We start from the raw sequence: 23,621 nt of genomic DNA on the forward strand, positions 1-23,621 counted from the left end.
GTTCTTCTGAACACAGTTGAGGGCCATCCTTGATAAAACCAATGTCAGTGGTTGCCCTGTGGACATAATCACATGCTGGTGAGGCATTTTTCACAGATTCCCCCTGCCTTTTCTGCAAGATGCATCTGAAGCTTAATTTTCAGTTTTTTCATTTCTGTGCCTTCTTGGGGTAGACACTGGCAGTTATGCCAGAATGTATGGGGTTTAGTGATGTTCAGAATTGTTTCAGGGCCAAAAGCTGGAATGAATGACCTGGATACACTCATGATCCTGGGTTCCTGATTAGGAAAGGGAGGATACTGATTTTTAGCACTCTCTCTGTTTTACATCCAAATCTTATGCATTGTCAGTTTGAAAATAACAGTATTTATTTTTGAAGGCTTAATGTTTGTTGATATTTATACCGCCTCAAATACACTGATATATACTGACACCTGCCTGGAAGAAATTGGTAGTTTTAGGTGTTTTTCACATACTTTGGAGACAAATGTGAATGTATAGCCTGAGGCTAACCTTTTGGAACAGGAGAACAATGGTATTTGAAGATTGATCTAATTACTAATAAAAAAGGATGTTCAGAGAGAGATTATTATTACTTGATAAGTGGTTTGTGCACATTAAAATTAATTGGTTTTTTTTAATTTTCAGAAGAATATTATAACTACTTGATATTGCCAGGCTATATTCTGGCACTTTTAAAAAGATATATCTAAATTTGTAAATACAGAACATGTATTATCAATAGCAACATTTTTTACTGGAATTTCCTGAAGATATTTAACATAATATTTTTAAAATAAAAATCTGGCTACTTAGTTTTCCACTTTCAGTACAAATTTTCCACTTGCAGTACAAATTTTTTTTAGATTTTATTTATTTATTTGACAGGGAGACGGAGCACAAGCAGAGGGACCAGTAGGCAGAGAGAGAGGGAAAAGCAGACTCCTTGCCGAGCAGCGAGCCTGATGTGGGGCTGCATCCCAGGACCCTGGGATCATGACCTGAGTCGAAGTTAGATGCTTAACAGATTGAGCGACCCAAGTACCCTCAGTACAATTTTAATAGAAGTTTTGTTTGCCTAGAACACAAGAATACATATTATATAATTATACAGAAAAATTATTAATCAAATCATATTGTCAGCAATGAACCTAAAAAGGCAGCAACGCTTTGAGGAGCTCAAAGTGTTGAGTGAAGTTTTGCATTTTTTTTTTTTTTAAATCAAACCACTTTTTCATGCTTTTTGTGGTGGGGTCCAGGCCTTGTCTTTGCACAAAATGAATTTAATTGCTAGTTGTGTTACAGGGTGAAAAATTGCTACATAAATACATACACGTACAGATACATGTGTAGATGTATACATACATTTTATACTAATTCCACAAATGTAAGTATGTTTAGAAAAAAATGTCTGGAGAAAATCACAAACGATTGACAGTTGCTCATGGATGGTGGCACTTTTTGAAATCTGTTTCACAGATTTTCATATTATTCTTGAGTTCTGTAATGATTATATGTCACACAGAGAAGAGCTTTACTGCTAGATTTTAAGGGGACTTTGAATAAAAGTCAAACCTCATTTTCTTTTGTGGGATATAAGAAGAGAAGATTTGTGGTCATGTAAAGGTTTTTGAATATGTAAATATTTAAGAACACAGTTAAATAATCACATGTTTCCTTATAATGTTTACTCTATGCTTGGGTAACATATATAAAGTTGCCTCTTATTTGATATAATTTGGATTTTTTTTCCCTGTTGTTCCATATCACAGAACAAATTTTTCAGCTTTGTCATGTGAATTCTGGCCCCCATCAATGCTAGGATTGCTTTATGACTTCATTTTTCCCGTGGCTCCAAGCACACTTTATTCTATTTTTTTGAGCTCCAGCACTTCTAAAACTGTGTATGACGTTGCTGCTGAGAGTGTTTGAGCATGAAAATCCTCCTTTGCAGGATACTCTGACCTGTCTCCCCATTCATTCTGCACTTGCATATTTGTAACCTGCACTGCATAAGCCCTGATTGTACTTCTTTGTATAGCTTGTAAAGGAAACATGATTAACTGACATCTCATATGGAAGTCACCGCCACAAGAACTGCTACTAGATATGAAAGCAGCTCCGAACCTTCTGCCTCCAAATGTACGTAGCTATGTGTGTGCGTAGATATATGTGTATATGGATGGATTGTTCAGATGAACCGCGTAAACCTACCACACTCATTGACTGGCATTTTTTTCTCCAAATGACCTGTCGTTATCTAAAAGAAAGCAATTAAGAAAGAATTGTGCCCTAAAATCACAGTATAAGATGACTCCCTCATATTTTAAAGTTGCTTTTAGGGAAAAGAAGACACTTTATCTTCTATTTCGGCATAGTGCAATAAAAATATTATTTTTAATCTGTGATGTGCGTATGTTGTATTGATTGAGAATATTCCAACTTGTTCTTGAGGACAAAGGAAACAGATGGGTCTGATGAAACTCAGAAGAGGGGTTAGCTGTTGAATAGTATATATGTGTGAACATAGAAAGGGATGAAAGAGAGAGTAAATCCTGATAAACATGCAACACTAAAAAGACTTAATCCACGTGGGGCTCTAAATGTAAGAGACACTGAATGTTCATCAGGCATTAAATATACATGAGGTGTGTAAGCACTGAATATTTATGACACACTAAATATACATAAGGCACATGAGACACACAATAATCAGGGAAGTCTTAATTAAGCTTCCCACTGGTGACGACCTTTCTGGTGCCAAGTGTCCTCTCCCTAAGAAGCACATAAAATCCAGAGCTGCTCAGCCTGCTAATTGGTGAGCTACAGCTGTGCCCAGGCCGACTCACCCCTGCAGACCTCAGAATAAGCATGTGTGGCATTGGGCCCAAGCACTCTCAGCACTACGAGAGAAAGGACCTCTGAACAGTACATACTCCAGAATTTTTATCATCCTTCTGCTCTGTGGGTACAAACTTACCCCATCTCTCTCTCTCTCTTTGGAGATTCTTGCAGCACAGAGTTCAAATAGATTTAGTAACTCATACAAGGCAAGCATTTTAGATTACTCTGTTGAATGTTTCTGTCCTGTATCTCTAAGAAGGCTTGCCCAATAGTTTACTTGGACCCTACTGTCAAATCGAGGCCATTTCCTCTGTGACCAAATTAATCTGTGCTCCAACTCAAGGTTTATTATCATCAAAAAGCACTTATTATATTTGTATAAGAGAAATATCAATGATGGGGCTTTACTGCAATGTTTTTACACATTAGAAAAGAAAAGGCACGTCTGCTCTGAATTTTTTTCCCCCCATTGAAAAGGGAAGCTTAGAGTTAAGAAGATTCAGGCTGTCTAGGATAGGTACTGTGTGTGCGTGTGTTTCTGGGCATGAGGGCTAGAGAGAAGATCCTTGGGTAATCACCTTATAAAAATGTCCACTGAAATGTAACTAACTCCAAGAGACAATTATACATTTTGGGACAGGAACGTGAAAACTGAGAGAGATGGTGATGATCCTAAAACAAGAAACGGGCTTGTCCTATGTGAAGGGCCTGTCAGGAGGATTTAAATTTACAATTAGAGAATTCCTCTTTGACTTTTATTAGGGCTTTTTGAGAAGACTAACTGAGATCCCCTTGAGGAAATTTTATTCAATGAATGTCTCCACCTCAGTGACACCACATCAAAGGTATGAGAATTTGCACTCTGATTGGATTGAACAAGAGCCTCTGTTGTCTGTAAACTGAGGTGGTGAACTTGAAATATAAACCTTTCAGGCAACACAGAATGGGAAATTCTACTTTCATTTCTTCTAAAGATGTAAATAGGCTTTGCGTCTTCACCTAAGCTGGCCTGAGAAGATGTCAGTGTACAAAATTTTTCTTTTTAATGTATAAACTAACATCTTCGTATAGACTTTGGATTTCAAGGAATTTCCTAAAATTTTCAGGAAAAAACTCAAAACCTTCTGTCACAAGCATTTTATATCTGCAGATCTCCAAATCTACATTCTCCTATACATTTACAAAAGAATGTTTTATAAACTTCTATTCACCGCCTTCCTTTCACTCCAGTCAATGGTGTCTTAATTCAATAAACATGATCTCTAATGAAAATAAGGAAAACAATGCTCATAGTCTGATTGTTTTATTCTATTCCTAGGACTGTCCAACACTAAATAGTTTTCATAACTTGAGAACTCTTACATGAGTAAGATAACACATTTGGAAAATGCATAAGAACATCAAAGGAAAACAAATCTACTGTCCATGAAGCCATAAGACTTTAAAAGAGTAATCTGCATCTGTTTATAGGCTTTTGTACTGGAACTGTGTATATACTTCATATATATTCACCTTTATTTTTTAAGAATATGTATATTATCTTATAAGTTGCTTTTTAAAACCAATATATTATTTTTTAAAAGATTTTTTATTTTATTATTTATTTATTTATTTTTATTTGAGAGAGAGAGAGCACAAGCAGGGGCAGGAGTGGGGTGGAAGGGCTAAGCTGGGAGCCTGATGCAGGGCTCAAGTCCCAGGACCTCAGGATCATGACTGAGCCAAAAGCATATGCTTAACTAGGGGCTCCTAAATTACCCCAGTGCTCCTAAACTCGATGTACTATTAATATGCTTTCATATTAAGAACATTTTCATCAGCATCAACTTTAACATATAATACTCTTTTTTGTGTGTATATGTGTGTGTGTGTGTGTGTGTGTGTGTGCATCCCTCCTTTTCTGCACATCAGTATATAAAATTCCCATCACTTTTTGAATCAAAATGGTTAAACCTCTCTGTAAATTTCTATTAGCCTATTCTTTGAATGGTCTCTTGTGAGCCAGTCTGAATCTACCTTGCTAGCCTTATTCTTGCCGTAAGTTTCAATAAAAGTATTAAGGAATTTTGTGACTCTAGGATTCATTTTGTGACTCTAGGAATTTTGTGACTCTAGGATTCATTCTGCCTAAAATGTACTCATATCTCAAAGACAGCTGTATAAAGCCTACTCTTCCTTCAAGGTCCTCTGTAGTAGCCCTTAGGTGATTATTTCTTGCTAAGAATCTAATTCATAGTTAATTGATCAATGACATTTACTTTTTGTTTTGTAATCTCTCCAATTATGGGAGATATCCCACGAAGTGTTCTATCATATTTGTGTCTAATTTTATTTCCCCTATTGTTATTTTTTTTTTAATTTACTAGTTATATAAAACTACTACTTCCTTTGTGGTGTTGTTAGTTTTTAAACTGAGGTCAGGGACTCTTTCTTCATATACTTCTATGCTTCATAGTTAAGAAAGAACTCTTGTGGCTAAGCATACTCACAATTTAAAAAAATAGAAAAATAAATTAATTAAGTAGTTTTAACCCAGAAAATGAGAATTCAAATCATGAACCCAGAGTTCCTGAATACTGGTTGAGCTTTTGATGTCTTCTTCAAGATCAGGTAAATTTACTTAGTGTGTATGCTATCCTTTTGCTATTTTTTATCTTCTGCTAACTATTTTTGCCACTTTAGATATAGGTTTTTATGTTAATTTGGTCACACAATATACAATCATACAGTCATATATTCACCAGGAACTTCCACAAAATCATTTCAAAATAGAGTAAATATTAATAATTACAGGGAGGTGAGCTGACTTTTAGGTGTGCTACTCACAGAGACCAAACACTTTCTTTGTAGATGTTTTCTCTTTGTCATCCAAATGATCATCTAAGATAATTATTATCACCTTTCTTTTTTACATTAGAAAACCGAGGTTTAGAAAAATTAACTGACTTGCTTTGCAGAGACAGAGATCTAATCCCTGTGACCATAGATATCCTATTCATGTACGAGGCTGCCTGCCTTGGTGGACCTGCATTCAAGTTGCTCTGGAGGGGCTATTTGCATAAAGTATTATTAACTACAACATTCCATTCATTTGACTATATCTTGAGGGTCTTCCTTGAGACCCTTGTGCTAGAAATTATCTTAACTGGCTACTGTGAGCTGGAGCTAAATAATGAACTTATGAATTCAGATCCACCCACAAAGACAATTTAGAAGCATCACAGAAAAAGATCATGATAATGAACTCTGGTTGCAAATGGCCCTTATTTTCTTTCCTGATGGAGTTTCAGTTCACTTTGCCCTGAATAGACACAGTCTTAAGGAGTAACTAAAAGTATAACTGTCCCTTGAGCTTTAAGTCACTTTCATTGATATTTCAGTGATCGGAGCATTATGAGTGAAAACTTCCAACAGGCATACCCCTGAAACAACCTGCTTTTGGTAGCTCTGAATAATGCACTTTCCCAATTGGAAATCCATTAAACTGACAGTGAGGTAAGTGCATGCCCAGACAAAATGATATGAAAGCTAACAAGATAATAAACAGAATAAGAAGAATCCCGAAGGCCTGTTGTAATGCCACTGGAGCTGCTGAGTGTGGGGTTGTTTGTGTTTGATTTCATCTGAGACACTAGAAAGAATGGCATTCATTGTTGACCACCCTTTTAATTTTCAGTTAGTACATTAGTGATAACAATCTAGAATTTCTGGATGAAATTTCTTATTGCTTCCCTATTTCCTATGGTTAAGCTAAGTAGTTCTGAAAACTGGCTGGTCAACAGAAATACCTGTGATGATTCATCAAAATAATTTAATTTCCAACCCAGCTTACTAAATCCTGAGACAAGATGATGTAGGGCTTTAGCATCTATACACACACACACACGCACATAATTAATTCTATAAATGAGCTTCTTCCCTTTATGCCTAGTCAAAACTGGGAAGAGAAAAGCCTGTAAGGAGACTTTATTTTATTTTTTTTTTTTTAAAGATTTTATTTATTTATTTGACAGACAGAGATCACAAGCAGGCAGAGAGGCAGGCGGAGAGAGAGAGGAGGAAGCAGGCTCCCTGCTGAGCAGAGAGCCCGATGCGGGACTCGATCCCAGGACCCTGAGATCATGACCTGAGCCGAAGGCAGTGGCTTAACCCACTGAGCCACCCAGGCGCCCCAGGAGACTTTAAATATATATGGCTTTTCAGCTTCATTCAATAATTTCAGAGTATACGCCAAAAGAAAGCTACTTCAGTTATAAAAATTTCAAGTAGCTTACAGACCAGCTGGAAGACAAACAGATGTTCCCTTTACAAAAACACATGATGAGTTCCACAATCAAGGCACGAGTCAAATCAAGGCTGAGGCCACACACAGATGGTAATTGGTTCTGTATTTTATTTATTTATTGTAAAGATTTTATTTGTTTATTTGAGACAGAGAGCCAGAGAGAGAGCACAAACAGTGGGAGCAGCATAGGGAGATGGAGAAGCCCTATGTGGGGCTCCATCCAAAGACCCTGGGTCATTACCTGACCTGAAGACAAACACTTAACGGGAAGAGCCACACAGGCTCTCCACTGGTTCTGTACTTTAGATCAATGTATCTTGAATAGTTCTCCTGTATTGAAGATACAGATTTCTGGGAAAATCACCTCCATGTGTTTGTTGTAAGGGAAGTTAATTTCTCAGCACTCAACTTTCCCTAAATGATGCTTCATAAACATTTAAAAGTTTTCCACAGAGGGTTCTAAAATATAGACATTTAAATACCTCAAATTTGATTGATCTAAAGAGTTTGTCTTGCATCAACAATGATATTTTTGGTTTTAATAAAAAGCAAAACAAAACAAAATGTACATGACAAGATGTGCAAAAGTAAGCGCTTCCTTAGATTGCCTAATTTGCCGGATAGATGGTGTTCAGGCCAGCATTTCCCCATTTTCCTGGCTCCCCCATTCATCCTTGGAAGGTGTCCACAGAGCTTTGGAGCTTCCAAGGCAGTAGCCAAGGAAAGAAGGTACAAGGGGAGGAAGGAGAAAGAAAAAGGAAGAGACTGTTACTTCTCCCCACGTTTCTTTTCTCTCTTTCTCTTCTGTCACCCCATGTATTTGCTTGTGCTCTCTCTCTCTGTCTTTCTCTTTCATAAAGGTGGAAAATCTTCCCAGAAACTTCCAGCAGGCTTTGTGCTGTCTCATTTGCCCTAAGGGATCATCTGGTTATAATCACTAGAAGGGGAAATTAGATCCCGAGATTCGTCCAAGTAGATCTCTACGGTTGGGGAGAGGGAGAGAAGGAGAATAAGTAGCCTTCTTCCTTGAGTATATTATTGTTAGTTTAACATTAACAAGATTAGATTGGTCTTATGAGCAGAAATGCATTTGGATAGGCAAGCAAGAGTTTGGATTAATATATCCCAAAATATCAGGATGCCTGATTGGCTCAGTAAGTTAAGCATTTATTTGCCTTTGGCTCAGGTCATGATCCCAGGATCCTGGGTTCTAGACCCGTATCTGGCTCCTTGCTCAGCAGGGAGCCTGCTTCTCCCTCTGCTTGTCACTCCCCCTCTTACACACACACACACACACACACACACACACACACACACCCTCGTTCTCTCTTTATGACAAATAAATAAATAAATAAAAACCTTTTAAAAAAATCCCAAAATATTTGGCTTTGGATTGATCTTTTTTTTTTTTTAAAGATTTAATTATTTATTTGACAGAGATTACAAGTCGGCAGAGAGGCAGGCAGAGACAGAGTGAGGGGGAAGCAGGCTCCCCGCTGAGCAGAGAGCCCAATGCAGGGCTCCATTCCAGGACCCTGGGATCATGACCTCAGCCGAAGGCAGAGGCTTTAACCCACTGAGCCACCCAGGCATCCCTGGATTGATCTTTGTTAAACAAAAGGAAAGTGACTTAATAAATCAAAATACCAGATTTAATAGATAATGTCTTTATTTTAAAGTATGTGATGTTGTATCTGATGCTATTTTTATATTTGTAATTTTAGGTTGACAAAACCTACTTTCCTTAGAATAAGTTCAACCCTGCTAAACAGAAAAACGGGCAAGAAGACTTGTATAGATAATTAACATTTCTAATCCGTGGAAGCTCTAAAGAAGTCCAGCATTCACATGACCATCTAAAGGTTGTCGATGTTAACAGTACTTAAAACAAAACAAAACAAAACCTCAGGAAATTATAGGATACCTTGACTGTCGACACGAATATAAACTAGAAAGTTTAATAAGAGGATATCTTCATAATGAAATAATCCTGCTTTAAAATTTTCATGTATGTGAAGAAGATACTCACAGGTAAGAAATCCCACTCATTTGACATCGTGGGCTAACACTAATCTTTCACCTAACTCTATACAGTCTTGAACCTGCACACTGGAATTAGTAGGAGTCCTCAGTGTGGGTCAGGTAGGAGCAAGATCTATTAAACCATGAGCGTCATGCCAGTGAGAGTTAAAGAGGATTGCTGGAGACTCTCAAAAAAGGAGAGAAGACATAGGGAGTGGTGGCTGAACTGTGATTTATTATTAGTAATAAGCTGGGCCAAGAGGCCAGCAAACCCTAGAATTAATCTTACCTAAGAGATCACAGCGACAGTTCTCTCAGAGCTGGTTTTCTGCAAAGCTAAAGACTTCCTGAAGAGTCAAGGACAGGTGTGTTCCACACATGGCTGCAGAAAAGTAGGTCAGTGGATCAAATGCCAGATTTAGAAGAGTGAGACCACGCTAGGAAGGGAGAGAGGTGTGGTTTGGGAATGAAAAACCATGCATCGTGCATGATTAGCTGGGAAAACATTTTAATATTTTTGTGATAAATATCATATAAGGATACATGTCCATAGAATACCATCAAATGTAAAGAAGATGTTGATAAGTTATTGTAGAGCAGTTGCTCTCTGCCAGTGCTGTGCTGGAGGTGTTAGCATCCTCTTTGTCACGAGTGTATTAGTCTATGTTCAGTCTCAAGTTTAAAATCAACATGAAAAAGACAGAAGGAGAAGCTTGCTTTTACGTGAACAAACACTGATACGCGTTGGAACTTAGGATGACAATTTGTTCCCTGTCAGCCTTTCACTGGCAACCTAAAAGTCCCTGTATGTTGATCTTGGCAAGGAGCGAGCCAACCGAAGCTAAAACAATAGACTAAAATGTGTAATGCCAATGTGTTCTCATTCATTGTGTTACTGTATTTGTTTTTCCCTTGAAGTAGCCAGAGCTGGGGCAAAGGCTGGGTCAGGCTGAGCACTTGTTAAAACTGTCGGCACAGTGACTAACAGTTAATGTAAAGCAAACAAAACATATATATATATATATATATATATATATATATATATATCCATACACACACACACACACACACACATACACACACTCAACTAGTTTCTGCCTAAGGACAAACTAACATTTAGCTAATCTTTACCATCAGATGACTCCTAGGGTAGATTCAAATCAATTATGAAGAGTTATGGGTATCATATATATGCCCCATATTTATTTAAAACAAAAAAATAACTGATTGGGACTTGTATAGACATTAGTTTAATTCTATATATTGAGCAAATCTTCCCTAGAGAATATAAGAAACAATTTATAAATAAATTAAGTCTTTATTCGCTTGAAAAGCTTCCAATTGAATCATTTTTATTCTGAAAATCATTAATCAGATGCATCCTTACTATACAAGGTTATTTCATGGACACAATTAAATATCTTAATCCCTTTAAAAGGAAAAGTATTGAGTAAAATGAATAGAACATTTGATATTTAAAATGCAAATACAGTTGAGCACGATTTTTCAGGCTTTGAAAAGAATTCGCATTTTTGACTTACATTTTCTTCAGCATAAAATTTATGAAAATTAAATTGATGCTGTATCAGGTTATTTTTGTTGTGAATAGGTTTTAAAAGAAAACAAGATTATATAAAAATAGGGGCCCTGTCTTTTCCCTTTTAATTTATTTGAAAAAATATTTTAATTAATCACAAATTGAGTCCTTAGGTACTGAAGCATTAAAAGTCCCTACTGACTCCTATGAGATATGAACTTACTCAGACATAACATAGGTTAACTATGTTAATAGCAAAATGCTAAAAAAAAATAATGCTGAATCAGTTATGATTTAATAGGTGTATGTACGTCAGGAAAAGGCAATAGGTTTAAATCTATAATAGCAAGATTTTTTAGGTTGAGGTTACTTACAAAAGGCAGTAAGTTCAAAGTTACTTTTTTTTTTCTTTTCTGGAAGTTATCATAATTAACTAAAAAGTCACAAGAAACATTTTTGGCAGTGGTCTCAGCCTATTTTTCATATATTCATCACACGTAATGCGCTAAGGGATTTTTCTCAAATGTTGCGATTAACATTCACCTTTTCTTGAACCTTATGTTTAGAAAAGTATCAAAAAAGAATAATTTCAGGAAATGACAGAAACACAACAATAGGTATTTAAAGCCCACAGTTGCGGAGATCTTAATTGCATCAACAATGTGATCATCACCGAGCATTATTTCTCCGGGGACGCTAATGCTGCCTAATGGACCATAAGAAGGCTTTCAAGGAGCCCAACCTACTTACCAGCTTGGATAAGTTCTTGCTGGGAATCATTGCTTAACAGACAAAGCTTTCTCCTTTGCCAGTAACTTGATTTTTCACCACATCTTTCTAATAAACAATGCCTTCAAAAATATGCAGTTGGATCCCAGTTTGGAGGGCCAAGAATAGTGACTGCAATGCCACTGTGCCTAGAATCTACCATTCAGTACATCATTTACTTTTGGTTCAGCCTCGTCCTTTTTAGGCATGCACAGAGGAGAAATAAATATTAACTCCTCTACCATTTTAGTATTAATCTACTTATAACCTTTCCCTTCATTAAATAAAAGGATCTGGGAAACACTAGTGCTACTGAGGAATGAAGAGGAGCAGGTGTTGGGCAAAGATGGTTAAAATATATTGAAAATAGGGAAGAGTGGCTCTGCAGGTGCACTTTCCATATTTCACTGTTTTGCAAACAGCTAATTCATAACAGAAAGGCAAAATAGTGCACACCTGTATCATGATCTGGTATGAGATGCAATGCACAGCTGTGTGTTCATGGGACTGATGTTACTGAGCTTATGAAATAGCAAGGTGACATAATAAAAAAATAGCTAAATATTGACTCTCATTGGCTCTAACTTTTTTGAAATGTAATCTGGCTATACTTAATAACTAGAAATTCATGGGACCAAATAATTTCTGGTACATTGTATCATATTCTTTTGTCTTACACTTTTCTCTTTCTGTATTTTCTCTCTTGATCTGGTCCTATTTAAGCAGATAATCGACTCTTTTTTTTTTTTTTTTTTTTTTTTTTGCTTCAAAGAGAGGTTGCATGGTTGAGAAAATAAACACAAGTTTGTTAGAACATAGCACAGTCTTGCTTTTGCTACCTCTTATTTTTAATGCTCAAACCCATTGGAAAGATCGTGTAAAATTTCTTAGAAATAGAATAAGGGAATATAAAGGGAGAGAAAGAGATGCAAAAAGATCCATCCAAGCTAGAGGATGACAACACTGGAGGTCTCCGAGTGGTGGAGTCCCATCCTCTCTTCCCTGGCATTTCCTCAGAAAGTTGAGAAGCCCACGAGCAAAGATACTACAGAAGCAGCTGACTTCTACTCCCTGTGTGTCTAATTGCTGCCTGCTCCTCTCTCCTCATCTCCCACCTAAATCTACAAAGGAGTTCCTCTAACTGTACCAAAAATGCATTGGGTCTGGAATAGAGATTATACAGTGTGGCATGCTGACACTAAATGCCAGTGGCTCCTGAAGGATTCCAGCTCTCCTTAGGCCTGTTCCTGAAAGTCAACAGGAAGACAAATTTCTCCAGAAAAGCAGCTTACCCTGTTACCTAGCATGATTGGTTCTAAACACTAAGGGGAAATAAAGTTTAGCTGTGTTGTGCAGGTATACAATGATATAAAATGCAAAATCATAATTTTTCAAATTTTAGTTTAGTCTTTACTCATTATTTAGTCTCTTTTTTAAATTTTAAAAGAGTATATTTATTTTTGAGGGAGACAATTTTGTAGGTGGTGTGGGAGAAATTTGTGGTCTTGAAACAATCTGATAGTGAGAGCAGGAAAGACAAACAAGATGGGTAGAGTAGGAGGACGATCATAAAGTACATTGTATTTTTTTTTAAGATTTTATTTATTTGACAGATGGAGATCACAAGTAGATGGAGAGGCAGGCAGAGAGAGAGAGAGAGAGAAGCAGGCTCCCTGCCGAGCAGAGAGCCCGATGCGGGACTCGATCCCAGGACCCCGAGATCATGACCTGAGCTGAAGGCAGCGGCTTAACCCACTGAGCCACCCAGGCGCCCCAAGTACATTGTATTTTTAGATCGTGTATAAATTTCTCAGGATTTTTTATTCCATTGCAACTTTATTGAGGTACAATTGGCAAAGTTGTAAGATATTCAAGAGTACATCTTGGTGATTCCTATAAGTGTACATGGTATCCAGCTGTTACACCCAGCATTCATCCTTCCATTTGTCCATGCCTACTCTCCGGGGAGTGGGTGGTTTGCTCTATGATTTTGGCAGGGCCCCACAGTATAGAGGAAAAATAGACAGTAATCCTATTGAACACACAATAGCAGAGACATCCTTCTTTGTAGCAACAATTTTGAGGAGCTTTCATTCTATGAAGGATATCAATGCCACCCTAGTGCAAATATCTTCAGAGTTTATCTTTTACATTAGTTTACGGAACACTTTTCCTCCTCAATTCATCAAATCAACTGGATTTTTCTTTATTCTGGCCCTGACAAGGAAGCTTTGTTTATAAAGTCTTTCTTTACTGCAAAAGCGTAGAGATACTGGGTTCTATACTCCTTTACTACCTTTCTAAATCATCATTTTTAATTAATAGAAAGAGAAACAGCAAGATAGGAAACATAAGCAGGAGGACTAGGAGAAGGAGAAGCAGGCTGCTTCTGCTCCCTGCCCAGCAGGGAGCCCAATGTAGGGCTTGATCCCAGGACCCTGGGATCATGACCCAAACTGAAGGCAGATGCTTAATGACTGAGCCACCCAGGCACCCCTAAATCATCACATTTTAGAATTTTTTTAATTACCAGGTAATGCATAAAGCAGACGTCTTCATTCTACCACCACCACTGGGCTGCCTTGTAGCTTCTTTGATTGAAATAGACCCAAGAAACACAAAAGAGTAAAAATGAATGTGGAGCTATTTTGAGTCAAGTTTTTAAAATGACAGTATCAATCAAAGCCACATCAGAAAGACCCTCCAATCCAAAAAGCTGGGTGTCCAGTTGGTTGCATCAAAACATTCCATATCCTTGTATTTCTACCACAAGAACTATAAAGACTCACATTTTCTGCCCTCTGTGAGATAAAAGGTGCTTTCTACCTTGGCCAATTTGAATGTGGCTTAAGAAATTGCTGTTGTAGACAAAAAAAGCAGCTGTGATGAAGATGAATGCATAAGAAATAGTTTGCTCTAAATAAATCCAGCATGGGGTATGTGAATGTGTGTGTGTGTGTGTGTGTGTGTGTGTTCTGCCTGCCTGTCAAACACAATGAAGTTTTGGCATTATTCAGCTTGAATGTGACAACCTCAACCAGTCCTGTATTTTTGTCCATCCTATCAGGACACCATATATCTGAAAAAATGATGGGCCACATGATAAATTCTTTTGTCGTTCAGGTTGCTGACTTTTTCTTTATTTCTTTTTTTCTTTTTACTATTTGAGAAACAAGGAAATATACATTTTTAGAAGCTTAACTAAGTGCTTGTCTCCCAAAAGGCCTTCCACTCTCAGTTACTAGATAATTTTTTCTTCTACAAAGAAAGAAAAGTAAGTGGTTGGCCCCTACCTATAACTTCCATCAATAACACAGTAATACAAACCTCTTTACATCTTAATAATTGCCAGCCTAGATTAACAAGCTGCTAATGTTTTGATTTACAAATTGGAGGCCCATTTGGTTTGCCTGGCCTTCTTGAAGATTGAGCTGTCTCCTCTATTCCCTGAAAGTAAATGACTGTTTATTCATTCCCTTGATTAGAAGGCTGCCCTCCAGCCAGATAAAAGAGGTTCCATAATAAATGTGAGACTCCCATGTTTTGTTTTGCTTTCTGGATTTAGTACTAAACATTAAAAGGAATTGGAGATTGATTTTTGTTCAGGGACCAGTGCCAGATAAAATAAGGAGTGAGCAAGCAAACTAGTTTGTAGACACGAACTCCTTTATAATGAGGAGAGGATTTGGGCTTTAATGTAACAGGCAACTAGGTTATTCCAGGTGTGTGTGTGTGTGTGTGTTTGTGTGTGTGTGTGTGTGTATGTGTGTGTGTTTTCCCATCTCAGCAGGATGTCTTCATTCATTTCCTCTGATATTCTGTTGGTAGCTGTTGTTGTCAAAGATCAAAACTTAATGCACATCGCCCACTCCTTTAGTCTTTGAACCAAAAATCTTCAGTTGAATTTTCTTTTATTGAGACCAGTTCTACTTAAATACTGTGGGGATTAAAGCACACACATGCACACACACACACAGAATGAAAAAAAAAAAAAAGACTTCTCTATGTTTATAATTTATGGGCATGTGAGCATTTTTTTTCATTTTCTCTCCTCTCTCCCACCTTTTAGAGGGCTTTAGGGCTCTCTCTTTTCTCCATAACTTTGTCATTTGGCATTGCTTCACAGATCAATTTCTTCAATTCATCTCGTCTCCTCTCGCCTTGGGGATGATCTTGTGTCTCCTTTGACTCGAAATGGAGCTTCTCTGCTTTCTGAGTTACTGACAAATTGGCCAATAATGAGAGTAACGGATGCAGCAGTCTCTTGCCTCCCTCCAGACAATTTACATGTTGGTCTAAAGTGTCTCTTCTTTAGAACTCTGGGCTCAGAGGAGTACTGAGTTGCACCTACTAATGGAGCTGCCAGTCCAAGTGTCTTAAGTCAATGGATCAATAAATTAAATTATCTCAGCAGCTAAGTGTATGTGCTTAGCTTTGATCCATGGAGACAAGAAAGGAATAGGATAAACTAGGAAAGGAAAAGCAGTTGGGTGGGGTGGGGGGGTAATAAACATATTATAATAATATACTAAAACAAGAGTTGATATTTGAATTCACATTCCTCCTCTATTTCTAACCCATAAACTGCCAACTGGATGCACGCTTACAAGTTGTGACATTAAAAGTTGATGTAAGCTTTATAATATATTCAACGCAAAAACAAGGAGTGAAGGGAGTGTTTGGTGTTGTGAGATGTATTTGCTAGGTTTTGTTCATTTACTTGTTAATTCAGCCAGTCCTGCCAAGGAGTTTGGTTTGATTTTTAGGACAAGGGAGGTTGATGTCTACATTTTCCCCCCTTCATGGGAATCCATCTCCAAATCTCCCAAACCTAGAGCTTTCACTGTACTTTCTTTTGACTCATAGGAGAATGTGTCTTTCTCAGATTACCCACAACACACTAGGCACAATGTAGTTCTGGTGTAGGATGTCTACAGAGAGAAGAAACATGCTCAGAGTAGGAATTCAGTTATTCTTTTACTCATTCATTTGTTCACAGCATAACAGAAGAGAGTAATAAAGTGGGGTCCATGGTAGACACTAAGGGATTGGTTTCCTTTGTATTTTTTTTTCCTTTTTTAAGAAAAGGCAGTGTCCACCTTGCTATAGAGCTGCCCATAATATATGCATCTCAAGTTCCTCAGTTAATTTTATGAGCCTTCATGTTTCACATTTTATTGCTTTATTGCAGATGTCTATGACCCACTCCCCTGAAGGCCAGAATACATTTACTTCTTTACTCATTCCTTAAATATTTATGGAATGTCTACTGTGTTCCTCATGCTACAAATAAGGCTAAGGTTCCAATGGGTAACAAATGCAACATCCCTGTTCAAAAGAAGGTAGCTTGGAACCAGTGTGATGGTACTTCGGAACATCTCTACTTATACAAAACAATGGCAGGAATCAAAAATCCAAACATGAATGAAATTCATATCCTGCTATGATGGATAATAGTAGTTGATATATACAGATATGTAAAGGAATAATGACTTAAATGCAATAGGGGTGATGGGCTGGTTGTCAGTTAAGCATCAGGGTCTTGATCTCAGTTCAGGCCTTGATATCAGGGTTGTGAGTTCAAACCTCACTTTAAGCTCCACATTAGGCATGGAGCCTACCTTAAAAAATGAATGAATGAGTGAATGCATGAGTTAATGCTGTAAGCCACAATCACAAGGTATACTAAGAACAATATTTAACCCAGATTGTCTTATTTCATGCATGCCTAAATCCAACTTGCATGTTTATTTTCCCTAAGTTTTTCTTCCCTCTTTCTTTTCCAATTTCCCTGTCTTCTGGAAACACACATTTTTATGAACCCACATGATCCTATTTTACTAATTCTTTGCAAATTGTCACTTTAATCCTTTTGCATAAACTTCTGAAATTATCACTTATGTTTCTTCATTAATAAGTTATAGGGACAGGTTTATTAGTACATGATTTCTCAAAGTTTATGAGGCTCCTTTTTATATCATGAAAATACATTTTTTCCTAACTTATTCCTTCCTTATGGTTTGAGTCCCCTTTTCCCATTCCAGTAGGTTGTGGGTCTATGGGGGAAAAAGGGGCATCTTACATATGCTTACTTTCTAACAATCTTGGTGTTTTCAGGGCTAGAGATATCATGGCTCTCAGGAAGTCATGCTGTCTTAAAAATATTAGCCAAAATGTCTTCTGGAGAAACCTTTACCTAGGTTTCCATGTTACAATCTTACCAGTGTTTTTCCTTTACAAATTATAAAAAGGGGAACATAAAAACTAAATATAATTTTGTTGGATCAAATTATTTGTTTTCTTTTCTTCCTTCCTTTCTCTATTATTATTGTTGTTGTTTTTGTTGTTAATTTATAGGATTTGATATGTCTTTTGGCATGTAGGGATGTATTAGAAAGTTTTATGGAAATAAGATTTATATACCTCTTGTCAGACTCTGTCCCTGTAAGGAAAGTTGTCACTGTGATGAATCTCCTCTATGAAATTGTAAGTTACCATTCTCTGGGGAAAAACGTATTGTACATGTGGATTGCTGTTAATAAGGCATGATTCACACTCATTAATGGAAATCATCCAAGGCCAGTAAAGAGCCTTTGTTAACCAATGTACTATAGGAACTTTTAAAAAGGACTATTTCTTGGTAGTCTCAAGTGATATGTGATTTCTTGTTTATCTCCTCAGAACTTTTCCTTGTCATGACATTGAAACTTACAACATGTGTGCTGATTTGATTGTTTCTTTGAACGAGGAAGGAAAAAGCCGGAAGAGAAAAATGGTTTAGCTGAGTTTATTTACTTTATTTATTCATTTTAAAATACTTTACTATTTATTTATTTATTTATTAGAAAAAGAGAGAGAGAGGGAGCGCAAGCAGGGAGGGGGTGGAGGGAGAGGGAGAAGTAGGCTCTCCACTGAACAGGGAGCCCATTGGCTTATCCCAGAACTCTGGTATCATGATCTGAGGCATAGGCAGATGCTTAACTGGCTGAGCCACCCAGGAGTCTCTGGTTCAGTGGAATTTAAATGGTGATACAGCATTTATACAGCACTGGGCTGGGCCTTGTCTGTGTGACTCTAAGACTGAGTTTCTATAAAAAGAGTTTCCCCTTTTGAGCTAAAGAAAACAGGACTCATCTGATGTACTGGTCCCTATGAAGATACATTAGGGTTTTATTCCTATGGAGCAAAGCATTAGGGACAAGCCCTAATGTGGTTCTGCTGATGATGGGTCAACACTGTTCTGTAATCACAACAAGGTAGCCAAGCAGGGTCTTGTCAGAGAGAAAGAGAGAACATGAGTAGATCAATATCTCATCTCTGAGGAACCTGAAGACATCTGTCCAGGGACAGTGGGGCACATAGGCTGATGTGCTTAGATTAGCTGGTGTTACAGTAAGAAGGTATAATTTGACTATTGACTTAATGTGAACCATTTGTTCCCATAGACTGGAAGCCCTAGGAATATATGTATGTATGAGAAAATAGGAAGACTGTATATTGCAAGTGCTAAGCTCAATGATGCAATGATGCAGTTTTTATTGGTTTAATGAAATAAGCAGCTTGCATTTGACAACAATTATTTGGCATCTGAGTGGATACCAAATAAACTTGGCACTCTTTCTTCCTTTTACCCCTTGGCTGTCTTTACAAAGACTAAAAGTTTCCTTTTCAGATGAGGAACAAGAGCCATGTTGTGAATCCTTGCCTATGCTACCCTTGAAATAACAGGATTACAACATTTATGTTAAAAGTAACACTGTAGAAGATAATTTTATATACTGTATATCCCAACTAATAATCCACAATTAGGGTCTGTGAGTGATTACTTACTGTTGTTGTTATGGTTGCTGTATTCTAAAGGAATGTAAACCTTCCATCATTAAGATCATGAAAGCTGCATTGTAATTTTTTCCCAGTTAAAAATAAAGGAAATATATATTTTTGAAGTAATCATGGACCTGCAATTCTCATATGACATTAAATTATAAAACTCATTCCAGAAGGAGGGAACTTCATCATTCCAACTATAGCACCTTGTCACTGGGTCCTTTGCTAACCCTAATTAATAATCAAGAGGATGGGGCCTTTTGTGGAGACACCATGCACTACCTTTATTTGAGAAACAAAACAGAACCCAAAGTATTTCAGTGCCTCTGCATACACTCTCTGCACCTTTCTCTAACAGAATTCCTAGTTTGTAGTTATGCTTTTCCAAAGCCAAACCACTTTTGGAAAGCTGGTGACCCATTCACTTTTATATATTTGTATATAAGTCCCCAAAGAACTATTATGTTTAACTGTTATTGCAGATTGTATTTTACAGTTGCCCAAGGTTGTGTTAAAAAGGGTGTTTTTGGTCTTTGACTTGAGCACGTTATCTAAAATATGCTATTTTACTGATTCACAAATGCCTCACAAGCTGAGAGTTTTACTATCCATGTCACCAATAAACTATATCCCTTATCAGAATTCACTATAGGTTCAAGTTCTGGACCAGAGATCTGGCTAAAACTGAGGCAGGAGAAATATCTGTTAAGTGACTGTTTTTTTAACCTTGAGTTGTATGCTATATGGATTCCTACTCCCTGTTATTTGACAAGCTCCTGTAGATTGTCCAAGCAACTAAGTCTGTTTTCATTCAAGTTAAAAGTATAGAGATGTAACTCTTTCCCTTGTAAGTTTGGATCAAAGAGTGGCCGATTTTATATATATATATATATATATATATATATATATATATATACACACACACACACACACACGCATGCACACACGTATATGTACGTGTGTGCGTGTGTGTGTGTGATGCCAAATTGATCTGAAAAAGAAGAAATATTTATAGTATAAGTATGGTACGGTATGGTACACATTATTTAATACATACTTCCTTTATATTTGTCAAGTTCTTGATAATTTACACAGGGCTTTGAGCTATACTAGCATAGTTGGTCAGTATAAGTATTCTATGACATAAATAGAGACTAAATTTTTATCTTTTATCTTTATTTTTATCTTCATTTATCTTTATTTTTATCTTCATTTTACACTGGTTGGAAAAAAGATTCAGAGAGAAAGGATAACCATTTTGTAGATATAAGGTATGTGATATGGTGAGTGTTATAAGATGTGTAAGCCTAACGATTCACAGACCTGTACCCCTGGGGCAAATAATGCACTATATGTTAATAAAAATAATTAATTAAAATTTTAAAAAAAGATCAGGGGAGGGGGGTAGGGAGAGGGTGGTGGGGTTATGGACATTGGGGAGGGTATGTGCTATGGTGAGTGCTGTGAAGTGTGTAAACCTGGCGATTCACAGACCTGTACCCCTGGGGCTAATAATACATTATATGTTTATTAAAAATTTTAAAAAATATAAAAAATAAATACAAAATTTTAAAAAGATTAATAAATGGCAGGCTCAAGGCCAAATACTGGCCATCAGACCTCTTATAGATTTTTCACGTTTGTTAAATTGTGAACTCAGGAATCTTGGCAAACATGGCCTCTGTACTTTGTGAGGCCAAATGGTGTATGCTTAAGAAGAAACTTACACTTGACAAAGGCTCAAGCCAAACTTCATATTTCCTGTAGCTTTATTTTATGAAATTTTACTAAGAGTTATAATCACTTTTTTGGAAGAAGTACTTCCAATAACACTTAGTACATATTAAGTGTTAGTGAACTTGCATGAAATGATACATTGTACCACCTGTGGCCTGGGTTACTCGATGCTATCACTACTCAAGAATCCCCAGCCGCCAACAATACCTGAACAACTTAGGTGCACACATTTGCATAAGATGATATGATAAACAGAATTTAAATGTCAAAAAGGAGATACCTTGGAACAGTGCCAGGACAAAACTGTCTATGTTCGTGATTATAAGTATCGTAATAATGAGATATCTGCAATCAACCTTGAAACCTTAGAGGCTTCTTGGTTTCCCACAAATCCACTCTATTTCTCAGTCTGATGGATCCTATCCATACTCACTTTTGTTCCAAAGCCTCCCTAGTTTAGGACTTGTTTGTAGTTTGTTTTTTTAATGTGACTTGTTTGTCTCATTACCACTGACAGTTTTCAGGACAGACCAAGTCCCATTTATTCAATCCAACCTGTATACAGCTGCATTTTTCTCAGATAAGTATTTTTTTTATTTTTTATTTTTTTAATCTTATAATTCCCTAGAAATCTATTCTTTATTGCTATTATTGATAAATTAATTTCTTTCCTTATTTTTTTTCCTCATGGTACACATAGAAAATGCTACTTATACAGCATGATGGGGTAAATGTGAGACTTAGTGAAGGAGAGCATTCTTTTATAAATAAAATAATTTATATAATTATATAATTATATAAATAAAAGAAACACAAAATAAAAGAAATAAGGAAAATACTAAATTTTGAATTTTTACAAAATTCCAATAAGGTATTTTCAAAATTTTAAATAAGAAAATTGAGCTGGCTTCTGTGAATATTTTTTTTTTTCAAATTTTAACCTGAAAATTGATCAAGACTGTCAAGGATTCCTCCATTTTTTAAAAAAAATATCTTTTTCAACAGGAAATTTTATTTACACATGTTAGGGGATAGCAAATGCAATAGATAATTTATTATTTTTTATAGTGGTTGAAAGAAAATTTGTAGCATTAACAAGGTCTCAGAATTATCAATCTTAATACTCCAAATGTGTATTAATTCTGTACATCTATCACTTTTATTTTTATGTGAGTCATAGGAAATGCTGAAATTAAATCTTTTTCTATCATAAGCTCAAAATATTGTTAAACATTTTTGATAAAATATTTTATAGAATTCAAATTTAAAGATTAAAGAATAACAGTGAGAATTTTAACCATACTCTCCCAAAGTTTAATTTTTTCTTAAATATATAAATTTTATCAATACATAATAATATATCCTTTCATGTAGTTTTTGCAATTAAAAATACATTTGTTCAAGGTGTTCAAAAATTTCACTTCAATTACCTGCTTTGACAAACAAATAATTATTCTTCAACAGTCTACAAAATATAATTATCCACAATAATTACACACTAAGGAAATAAATTTCTTAGCTAGTAAACATTTGACAACAATTTTACATGGCAAAAGCCCCTCGTATGAAACAAGAGAAAGTGACATTTTCATCCTACTTCTCTGCACAGAGCTGAAGAGATACAGTGACCTGAACCCTATTAAAATCACCTACTGTTATTGTATTTTTCACTACTTTTAATATCATTTAATATAAATCTGAATCTACAGGCATGCCATATCACATCAGGTCTTTTCTAAATTAAACAACATATTATTCAAACCCTGACTTCTCAGAATTATTATTAGTTAATGCAATCATATAATTTGTCTTCAAAGGCAAGACACTTTTGTGAGCAAATGAGCATTATTAACAATTAGGAATGGAAAGGAGTAGAAACAAGAAATATTGTGGACCCAGTTAATATTGATTTACTAATATGACTAATATTTAATAATAAGGTTAATACTACCAACATTAATTTACTTAACCCTGAACACATAACACATACTGCCCTCTCCATTTTAAGAATTAGAGTGCTAAGACAGAATGTTTAAATAGTTTGCTGTAGATCTATCAACAAATAAATGGCAGAACCAAGGTCTGCCCGGGTGATGCTGAGATCAGGACCAGAGCATGGATCTTAGAGCTGGCACTTGACTTTGTATTCCTGCCTTTGTACATATGGCACATAGAGTTCTAGGATGATTTCGTACAGTCCTTTATTTAAAAACATTTATTTCCACTTGAATGTTTGTCTTAAGTAGTTTGTTTTGATATTTTCATGAAGAAGAGATTTTGGATGGTCATTTTTTATGGTCTTTATGTCATTGGCTACATCAGCAATGCATTACTCAAAATAGTATCTTTTCTACCTCTTTGCTTCACTGGTCCCAAATGCGAGCTTGGGGTATTAGTTTATTATGCAAGGTGGTAAAACAAGCCACTCTGTAACGTGTGAAGCATTCTCTATTCCTCAGTTACTTGTGTGATCCTGTGATTAACTGCTTCTATTATGATCCACATTGCTGGAACGAATCCCACGAGGGCAATGTTTCTTTTTTTGTAATTTCAAACACTTAAAAGAGTGAAAAACTCCTTTTTGCCCCATATAGAAATTTG

The sequence above is a fragment of the Mustela putorius genome, unplaced genomic scaffold (genome assembly GCF_011764305.1).
Source record: "Mustela putorius furo isolate JIRA1106 unplaced genomic scaffold, ASM1176430v1.1 tig00000129_pilon_pilon_pilon, whole genome shotgun sequence".
Classification (NCBI taxonomy): domain Eukaryota; kingdom Metazoa; phylum Chordata; class Mammalia; order Carnivora; family Mustelidae; genus Mustela; species Mustela putorius.